This window comes from Prionailurus viverrinus, chromosome A3 (assembly GCF_022837055.1).
Source record: "Prionailurus viverrinus isolate Anna chromosome A3, UM_Priviv_1.0, whole genome shotgun sequence".
In the NCBI taxonomy this organism is placed as follows: domain Eukaryota; kingdom Metazoa; phylum Chordata; class Mammalia; order Carnivora; family Felidae; genus Prionailurus; species Prionailurus viverrinus.
Genome location: NC_062563.1, coordinates 114,358,710 through 114,369,716, shown reverse-complemented (window position 1 = coordinate 114,369,716; position 11,007 = coordinate 114,358,710).

The following is an 11,007-nucleotide window of genomic DNA, read 5'->3' as shown; positions in this document are numbered from 1 at the left end:
CCTGCAGGACCTTGGGGGTATGGACTGTGACCAAGCAAGACTTTCCTGGTTGTTGTAGGATGCACTCATTTTATTTTGGCCCAATAGTAACTTACATATTGATCATTGGCTGTTCAGGGAGGGGATTAAAGGGCCAAAGTCAAGGTCTATTCCCCTGCCTTTTTCTTTTCTTTTTTTTTTTTTTTTTTAAATTTTTTTCAACGTTTATTTATTTTTGGGACAGAGAGAGACAGAGCATGAACGGGGGTGGGGCAGAGAGAGAGGGAGACACAGAATCGGAAACAGGCTCCAGGCTCTGAGCCATCAGCCCAGAGCCTGATGCGGGGCTCGAACTCACGGACCGTGAGATCGTGACCTGGCTGAAGTCGGACGCTTAACGGACTGCGCCACCCAGGCGCCCCTCCCCTGCCTTTTTCAACAATGCCCACATAAATATGTTTAAGCCATGTGGATATCCACTTTCTGCATACAATGGGCTAAGTTTAGTAAAATAGCTCCCATGTATCTTAGTAAAAGCCCTTCATATATCATCCCTCTCTCATATGGCAGAGGCATCCAGTCTTCTGCTAAATGGGAACAACACAAATGTGGAGGATTTGGAGGCCGGCCTCAAGGGTATTGCCATCATTTTCCCAGCCTTTGGATCAAAAGAGGAGGAATTTTAATCTTAACCCAGTGTACTTTTAACATACATTTATTTTGGGGCGCCTGGGTGGCGCAGTCGGTTAAGCGTCCGACTTCAGCCAGGTCACGATCTCGCGGTCCGTGAGTTCGAGCCCCGCGTCGGGCTCTGGGCTGATGGCTCAGAGCCTGGAGCCTGCTTCCCATTCTGTGTCTCCCTTTCTCTCTGCCCCTCCCCCGTTCATGCTCTGTCTCTCTCTGTCCCAAAAATAAATAAACGTTGAAAAAAAATTTATAAAAAAAAAAATAAAATACATTTATTTTAATCTTAGTCTGTCCTGACCACACATAAAATTTCTTTTTAAAGACTTTACTTCACAAACCTTCTACAACTTTTCTTTGAATTTAGATTTTGTCCCAAGCCATTTCTCCCCAAATAACCAGTCTCATTTAGGACAAAATTACATTCTTTTACCTTCAACAAAAATATATCTCCATTTCTTATGTCTTTCTTTCATATCACCTACTTTTCTGCATACAGAGTTGCTTTTCTTAATTTTTTCAGTTTTGACTACATTTAGCAGAATTTTAACTCTTAGAAACCTTAGTCTCCAGTGAAAACTAAGTAGTAATCAATGGTGAACTCTATGTTACATCAGAATTTTTTTAGATGGCAAACTTATGAATCCATTAAGCATAAAGCATGCTTTCCCACAGATCTAAATATCCTTAGTTTCTCTGCAACAAGTCAGAAGCACAAACCTACATCTAGTAATTAGTTCTTTAGCCTCTTATCTCGTTAGATATCCAGTGAATTCAATCTCCAGTTATCATGCAAACAAAACTTTAACTAACGCTTTAGGTTACCAAAGACTTTGAAAGCTATCTTAACAATTATGCATGGGAACTTTGAGACAGACAAAATTAACCATCATTTTAAGTCGCCTTTTTGCTGACAAATTGCAAAAGAGATAATAAGAGCTTATTTGACCTTTAGAAAACCTTAGGTAGAAAGAAGTTTTATATATTTAATGCTGATAACTCTAAAGACATGTCTACTTTAAACCAACAGACTTAAATCCATTTAAATATCAAATTTGTTCTGTCTGTGTCCATTTAAAAGTTAATCGATTTGTTCCCTATTGTCTATTTTTTACCTGGGGCACCAGTGGGGAAATCTGAAGGGGGCGATCTTCACTCTGTGACCTCTAGGGTGGGAGGAGGAGCTGATAGTGCCTGAGGCATTGAGGAGCCAGTTATGCAGGCCGCCCCCCAGGTGATGCAGAAAAGGAGGGGAAGGGAAGGCAGAAGAGGAGAGGTGCCAGCAGAAGGCAGAGAGAGAGAGAGAGAGAGAGAGAGAGAGAGAGAGATTTCCCAGTTTTAAATTTTTTTTAAAGGTTTTATTTATTTTTGAGACAGAGAGAGACAGAGCATGAACGGGGGAGGGGCAGAGAGAGAGGGAGACACAGAATCGGAAACAGGCTCCAGGCTCCGAGCCATCAGCCCAGAGCCCGACTCGGGGCTCGAACTCACAGATCGTGAGATTGTGACCCGAGCTGAAGTCGGATGCTTAACCGACTGAGCCACCCAGGCGCCCCATCCCAGTTTTAAATCTTGTCAACTCAGACAGAGGAGCAGACTCCTGGTTTCTTTTGTTTTGTTTTCAACTAGTGGAATTAGGGAGTCCGTGTCAGTCTGGAGAAGACAGGGAATTTCCCGGAAACAAAAGGAGTTTCAGCAGCTGCTTGGGAATATTCCTTAAAGTCCCCATTCTGAGGTGGAATAACCAGGGATAGTAGGCTCTAATTATCATAGTCATCGACCCAGGAAATGAATGAGAGATAAGTCCCCACACACAGTCACACGGCAACTCCAACCCACCACCCAGCACCCAGGGCCTTAGAGTTGCAGCTTCATTCCTTGTCCCTTCTGGAACTACTCGGGCAATTCTGGGAGGTGATCAGGCTCCCCTTCTGCCTCTTAGGGGCAGATCTGCCAAAACAAACCTGGGTTCTTACCGGTCTGATGGGTGCTCCCTGAGCTGGTTCCTGGACCTCACAGGTTCTGTTGGCACACATGAGGTCCTTGCCCCAGCGTGCTAGGAGGGCTAGTCTCCTGTGGATCAAGCAGTCTGCTGACACCAGGTAAGGCTGGCGCTAGGTGAGGTCACCTCTCCCAGTGCCCTGAGGTTTGTATCCCTGGTGGCAAACGAGGTGGAAATGCATGGTCTCCGAATCCTGGGCGCGAGTCCCCAACTAATGTAGCAGGATTCTCGCACAGGGAGTCATGACACTGAGGCTTTTCTTTCCCAGAAGAAATTTTATTCCTGCTGGTACTGCTCAATTGGGTTCATACCTGAAGAACTGACCCTTGAACACCACATAGCTCAGTATTTTTTTAATATATTTTTCACTTCTTTGTCTCCTAGATATGGTAACATACAAACATGTAGTCTAATTAAGTGGTCTCATGTTACAAGGTCATGAGGGATGTTCTCCTGTAAGCATATAACCAGGTTGCCTTGAGGTTTTTTTTTTTTTTTTCTTTAAGGAGGGGACCCTACCACAGAGTCAGAGGGCTATACCAGATATCCTCTGTAAGCTCCACCTATTTTTATGAATCTATGATATATTAGAACTCCGAAGATAGAAATCCAAGCCTGGCTAGCCTGGGCCAAGGAGCAGATGTAGGGCTTCCATAACCAGTTTCCAGTGGGGCAAGTCTGTGGTTGGTCCAGGGGCCCTGGAACCAGTTGGGTAGTGTGCCACCCGCACTTTCTCCTCTCCCTTTTTCTGTGTGTTGCCTTCAGAGTTTGGTTTTATTTTTCACACAGTGGGCCTGGATTTATGTCTGACCCTTCACTAGTAAAGAGGAGCTGCCTCTCCTTCCTTGGTTCCATGCCAAAATATTCTAAAGAAGGACTAGGTCAAGGGCATACCCCCAAAGGCAAGCAGCCCATCCCTCAGTGGTTGGGGTGGTGGGGGAAACAGATCACAGGAGGAAGGACCGTGCAGGCACAACCATAGATACCCAGCATGACACTGAGCCAGATGCCAAATTCTTCAAAAAAAATTTTTTTTAATGTTTATTTTTAAGAGAGAGAGAGACTGAGTGCAAGCAAGGGAGGGTCAGAGAGAGGGGGAGACAGAATCTGAAACAGGCTCCAGGCTCTGAGCCATCAGCACAGAGTCCAACTCAGAACTCTAGTTCAGGAACCGTGAGATCGTGACCTGAGCCAAAGTCAGGCACTTAACCGGCTCAGCCACCCAGGCACCCCCAGATGCCATATTCTAAGTATGCACAAGCTGGGTGAGAAAAGAGAAAGAAAGAAATAGTAAAAAAAAAAAATGTCAGAGTCGGCTGGGAAAGAGTGAGGGACAGGGTCCTTCTGTAGCATTAGCATGCTAATTGAAAGGACATTCAGTTCTACTCTTGAACAAAGATGCCTCAGGCCATATGTATCTCTTGCCAATTTCCTTTCAACCCTAATAACTTTTTCTCCTTAAATTCTGTCTGAGCTAGTTGGCAAAGCGTAAAAACACTTTCTGTTTATTTGTGCTTGGTATAGCTGGAAAGATTCCTGTGAAGCTTTTTGCCCCCATCATGTTGTCTGTAAGTTCCTATGCAATACGAACCCTTTCTTACTAGGCTACCTGGGAAATCCAAGAGGCAGTAGTATTTGTCAGTAGAAGCTACCCCTTTTTACCTGGTGCAGTATTTCGTGCAGTGATGAACTCCAGCTGCGAGTGGGCTGAAAGCATATTTGTATGGAAGCTAGACATAGGGACGGGGTCTCGGCTTTTCCAGAACGAATCACCAACAAGCAGTGGTGGAAACAGGGATGTGCAACCGACATGAGCAGGACTTTAGAGCCAGAAAGACTAGGATTTGAATCCAGGCTGTAAAATGAGTAAGGATTGTGATGGAGGCTGCACTGCAACTTCCAGATCCCCCTTCCCAACCAAGACATTCATACTCCCCACTGCTGAGAGGATTGGTTGCTAAGGCCTCACAGTTCCCTCCTGGGCACTCCCATGGCCGAGGACCAAAGTTACACCTGTCCCAGAATGGCCCGGGCTGATGCAAGGGTTCAAAGCCCAGTACTTTCTACACAAGGGGCCTTTCTTGTGACTGCCTCAGTGTTCAACCTCAGCGTTTGCCCCATCCTGCTTCCTCCCTGTCTACCAGGGGTTGCTTCAGAGAGCACTCCCCAGTAAACTTCCAATGTGCAAACGTCCACCTCAGCATCTAAGATATTTCCTTGTAGGACTTTTTCTACAGGATGAAAGCCAGCCAGTGTGTGTCCTGAGCAGGTGCTCATAAAGTTATTGTAAAATACTTTGAAAGCCATGACCTGCATGGTTCAGTCACAGAGTTGAGCCACAATTAAATAGGATACAGTCTATTCAGCAGAGTAATTTAAAAAATAACTCAAGTCCTTTACAGATTCTATTAGGAGGGAGACTTTTGGTTGCAACCCCAAGTAAGATTGTTTAAAGAAAGGAAAAGTTTATTTGTGTATTCACATGGTTGGTGGGGAAGATTCATGAAACTATAAAGTCTGGGGGTAAACTTTCATGCATGTCTGGATCCAGGGGCTCAGAGAGGAGGGTCATAGGGCCTACTCTCTCCTCCTTCTTCCTTTATACTCCCTCCAAGCTCAGACGGGTTTTAACCATCTGCTGGTAAGAAGGTTTCTATTACTGGCATTGTCTACCCCAGCCCCATGGCTTGTGTTCAGTGGAAGAGAGAATGCCTCCTTTCTAGGTGTTCACATAGAACAGGTATGTTGTAGAGTATTTAGAACATGGATTCTCACCCCCCATTGCCCGGGTTCAAATTCCAGTTCTGTTCCTTAGCAGCTCTGTGACGGTGGATGAATTGCTTATCAGACCACAGCTCCTGTATCTGTATAGTGGTTGATGACAGCACTACCCTTCCCATAGGATTGCAAATATGAAATGTGTTAATACTTATAAAGTGTTCAGTGCTAAGCATATTGTAAACACCATCTAAGAGTTTTAAAAAATAAGACAAAAATACTTCTCTGATTTGCTTGACTTGGGTCACAGTCTCACATCTGAATTGATAACAGTGGGCCAGAGGAGATGATGTTCAGGTTGCCCATCCCTGGAGGTAAGGGTAGAGTTAACTCCACTGAAATTTAGGATATGAGGTGGGAGGTTCTCCAAAAGCAATCAGGTTTATGTTGCCAGAAAAAAGAGAATAGATGCTGGGCAGGCAAAGTAACAATTTCCCCCTCCCTATGTAGTTCTTAAAATAGTATACACAGACACACAGTGCTTAGCAATAGTGTTTTTAAATCCTTAAAAAAATTAAGATACTTTCATAATGAAGTAATCTGATAGACCCCAAATATTATCTAAGTGAAAAAAAAATTAACATCACCTAAAATGAAACAAATTGATATGTTGTGCTTTCTAATTTGACGTAATGGGAAGATAATCTCCTTTATTAGCTTAGAAAAGTATTTAGGACTATCTGGAATTCATTTTTGTATGTGAGCTGAGTCTTTAAATTTATTTTTTTCCAATGTGCATACCCTGGTTCCACAGTACAACTTTTGAAAGTTTATCCTTTCCCCACCATCCTGCTCTATCATTTTAATTATATTTAAGCTGTCATAATTGCAAATTTATTTCTGGCTTTCTATTCGTCTATTTCTGTGCCAATACCATACTGCTGTCATTACTCTACAAGGTTAAGTGAAAAGGTTTAACAGATACTAAAAACTCCTAAAACAAGAGTAAGAGATTCAAGAAGCCAAATAAATCATAAGATAGATAGATAAATAAATAAATATTAATAATAAATAATGATATAAATAATAAAATAAGTAACATGAAGCAAGGAAAAGCAACAATAATAACAAATTCGCACCAGACACATTAACAGAACTACAGAAAATAAAACACAAGCGGAAAGTCTGAAAAGCTAGAGAAAAAAGACAAGATTCCTTGTTAATGAGTGACAGTTGACTTCTTTTTTTTTTAATTTTATTTTTTATTTTTTAAAATTTGCATCCAAATTAGTTAGCCTATAGTGCAACAATGATTTCAGGAATAGATTCCTTAGTGCCCCTCACCCATTTATCCCATTCCACCTCCCACAACCCCTCCTGTAACCCTCCGTTCTCCATATTTATGAGTCTCTTCTCCCCACTCCTGTTTTGTCCCCCTCCCTGTTTTTATATTATTTTTGTTTCCCTTCCATTATGTTCATGTGTTTTGTCTCTTAAAGTCCTCATATGAGTGAAGTCATAGGATTTTTGTCTTTCTCTGACTAATTTCACTTAGCATAATACCCTCCAGTTCTATCCATGTAGTTGGAAATGACAAGATTTCATTCTTTTTGATTGCCGAGTAATACTCCATTGTGTATATGTACCACATCTTCTTTATCCAATCATCCATCGATGGACATTTGGGCTCTTTCCATACTTTGGCTATTGTTGATAGTGCTGCTATAAACATGGGGGTGCATGTGTCCCTTCGAAACAGCACCCCTGTATCCCTTGACACATGCCTAGTAGTGCAATTGCTGGGTCGTAGGGTAGTTCTAGTTTTAGTTTTTTGAGGAACTGCCATACTGTTTTCCACAGTGGCTGCACCAGCTTTCATTCCCAGACACTTGACTTAATAGAAGCAACAGAAGTCAGAAAACAGTGAAACAACACCTGATATGTCCTGAAGGAAAACAACTGCTGACTTGCAGTTCTTGCCCAGTGAGAAATACCTTTTTTAAAAAAATTTTTAATGTTTATTTATTTTTTAGAGAGAGACAGAGTGCAAGTGGGGGAGGGGCAGAGAGAGAGGGAGACACAGAGTCTGAAGCAGGCTCCAGGCTCTGAGCTGTCAGCACAGAGCCTGATGCGGGGCGTGAATGCACGAACTGTGAGATCATGACCTGAGCTGAAGTTGGATGCTTAACTGACTGAGCCACCCAGGCGCCCCGAGAATATCTTTCAAGAATGGTGGTGAGGGGCACCTGGGTGGCTCAGTCGGTTAAGCGTCCAACTTCGGCTCAGGTCATGATCTCTCGTGAATTCGAGCCCTGCGTCGGGCTCTGTGCCTACAGCTCGGAGCCTGGAGCCCAATTGGTATTCCATGTCTCTCTCTCTCTCTCTCTCTCTCTCTCTCTCTGCCCCTCCCCTGCTCATGCTCTGTCTTTCCTTCAAAATAAATAAACATTAAAACAAAAATTAAAATTAAGAATGGTGGTGAAATAAAGACATTTTTGGACAAAGATGGTGTTTTGCAACCAGCAGACAGGCACTAAAAAAAATTCTACAGAATATACTTTTTTTTTTTTTTTAAATTTTTTTTTTTTCAACGTTTATTTATTTTTGGGACAGAGAGAGACAGAGCATGAACGGGGGAGGGGCAGAGAGAGAGGCAGACACAGAATCGGAAACAGGCTCCAGGCTCTGAGCCATCAGCCCAGAGCCTGACGCGGGGCTCGAACTCACGGACCGCGAGATCGTGACCTGGTTGAAGTTGGACGCTTAACCGACTGCGCCACCCAGGCGCCCCCAGAATATACTTTATACAAAAAGGAAAATTATCCTAAATGGGAAGTCTGAGAGTAAAGAGCAAAAGCCTTGGTAAATGTGGCTCCAATAATCCTAATGGTACTTGGTGATGTGTTTTGTTTTTGTTGTCCTAGTGCTGTATAATGACAACCGTTTCATTGTCTCTTGAGATTCTGGGTGTTGAGTGTACTCAGTGAGGCAGTTCTTCTTCTGATTTCCCTTGGCACGTCTCCTGTGGTTTCCATTAGATGCTGGTGAAGGCCAGAGTCATCTGGAGGCTTAAATGGGACACCATTGTATCTGGGTCTTGTGCACTCTTCATGTGGTGTCTGGTCCTCTTCTTCCCCTTGTGGTTTCTCATATGGTAGCTCAGGAGTCCTAAAAGTACAGTAGGGGAAGCTGCCGGGCAATACTAATGTTTGGTTCAGATGTCACTTCTGTATTCTCCAGAGAATACAGAATACACTCTGTTTCTCCAGAGAAGCTGAACCAATCGGATGTGTGATATATATTATACATTAACATATGTGTGTGTGTGTGTGTGTATATATATGTATATATACATGGATGCATATATTACACATGTTATATACATATATTATACATATGTAATATGTATATACTACATAGATGTATGTAACATATGTGTAATATATATAACTTATATATTATTATAAGAAATTGGCTTATGTGATTATAGTAAAGAGATTGAATTAGTAACAACAACAATAACAACAAACTTGCCACAAATGAAAGCCCATGCCTAGAGGGCTTCCCTGGGGAGTTCCACCAAACATTTAAATAACAATGAATGCCATTTCTTCACAATCTCTTCCAAGCCACAGGCGAGCCCTATTAAGACTACATAAGAGAGAATACCAGGTGTTCACTGGGGATCATCTTTGGAGACCAGCTCCCAAAATCCGCCTTGTGCAAAATCTGCTTACAGATCAAGAGCAGCCACATCTTTGGCCCACAGCTGATTGCTTCCTGAAACTCCTTCGGCTGGAGCTCTTCCAAATGCAGGCTTTGCATCCTTAGTAAATACAAAAGACCCTTGAGAAGTAACACACTAAATTTAAATCAGTCATTTACATCTTAGTGTAGACCAAGGACTTGAGAGATGGGATATTTAATGATATGGTAAAAGACGTTATTTCAAAGCCTTAGGACTTGGAGTGGGGAGAAAGAAACTTGTCTGAAGGAGGGGGTGGGACAGGCTGGATGGCAAGTTAAGAGTCAGAAAATTACCTTGTAGCAGACCTGCTTAAGGGTTTCATAGAGAGTAACAGTAAATGTCTCCCTTCAAGGAGGGCCTTAATAAGAATTTCAGTCCATAGCCATGAATCGATAATAGCACAATTTGGGACACATACCAGCAGGAAAGAAATGGGCTTTCCCAGAGCTCCTAATGTGGTCTGTTGACAGCCTCCTGACTCAGACTACATTTATTACAATGCAAGTACTCCATCCTTTTCCCTAAGAGTTATGCATCTCTGAGAGAGTGGAGCACAGAAGAGTCTTTGGAAGCAACTTTATAAATAGTGACATCATAGTTATTTTGACCTCAGTGACCCAAAGCTACCAGCAGTGGCAGAGGAGCCAAAGGGTTCAATGTGATTGGCCAGTCTGATAGTTCTTCTCTTGGATTTCAGAAGGCCAGTGGTTCCTCAAGTGTGTTGGGAAGGGAAACCATAAACACGAGGCATTGCTTTCTTCTTAGGTGGTGGTCTCCCATCTGAGGCTTGTATTGCGAGTCTTACCTGAACCTAGCACAGCCTTTGGCATGAAAGGTTTCAATGAATAAATTAATGCTTTTAAGTGGCTTGCTTAACTCCTTTTCTCTATACACATTCAGTGAGCTAATTCTATTAGCAAAGGTTGTTGATGGTCTGAGAAAAGTGGAAGGAGTTCATTTTTGGCAAAGATTCCTAATTTGTAATGTTGGTGGTTACCGCACCCAAGGCTTCCAACTTAATTGGAAACAGTGGAATGTAATTTAGCTGTGGCTGTTCCTCTGGCCGTTAATTGAGCTGATTTGAATTCCATTAAGGTTTTAATGGAAACAATTCCTTGTTAATTAACCAGAACCTCCACCGCTAGTAGCTCGTTACAGGTAGGATCTGCAGGCTGCCGGACTCATCCGTGCTTCTTAAAGCAAACTGTGCAAGGACGCCTGGTCCCAACTCTGGATACATTTGGCATCTAGAAACAGATCTTTGAAACTTCTGGTGTTTATAATCAAAACCAGAGTCTATTCAGTGACCAAACACTAAAACTGCTTGAGTTTTGTTTTTCTAGCTGAATTTCCAATGACAAAATATTGAAGGCGTTTTGTTTATTGGCTTTTCCCAGGAGATCTGCTGCTAAGATAAGACTAAAGCTTTACAACATTGTTTAAAAAGAGAAGTTAGCATCTTAAGAATCCTCTTTTATAAAAAGAAAGATAAAGCATATACTTTCTACTTCATTATTTCGTTAAGACTTTAGTGATTTTGAAAATCTGATATTTTTGTCTGCTAACCGTGGCGGACTAATTGTGGTCTTCTAAGTTTCCCACAGGAGTGTTCGAGCTGATCAGGGCAGTCTCATGTTCCAAAATATTTACAAGGCATGGGTAATGATCCATCTCAGTCTTCTCCAAAGTTAGGAAGTGGGCTCAGCCCGGTTCTGAGAGAACAGACCTGAGCCCCAGCTACCTCAGCTTTGGGAAGTCCTAGAAACTTCCTTGCCCCTGACAGAGGTAACTCTGTGTCGTGGGGCTCCAAGACAAAAGTTTCCTCTACAGGGTCATGGCAAAATATTGTTTTGAACTGGCAAAGGCAAATTTAGCT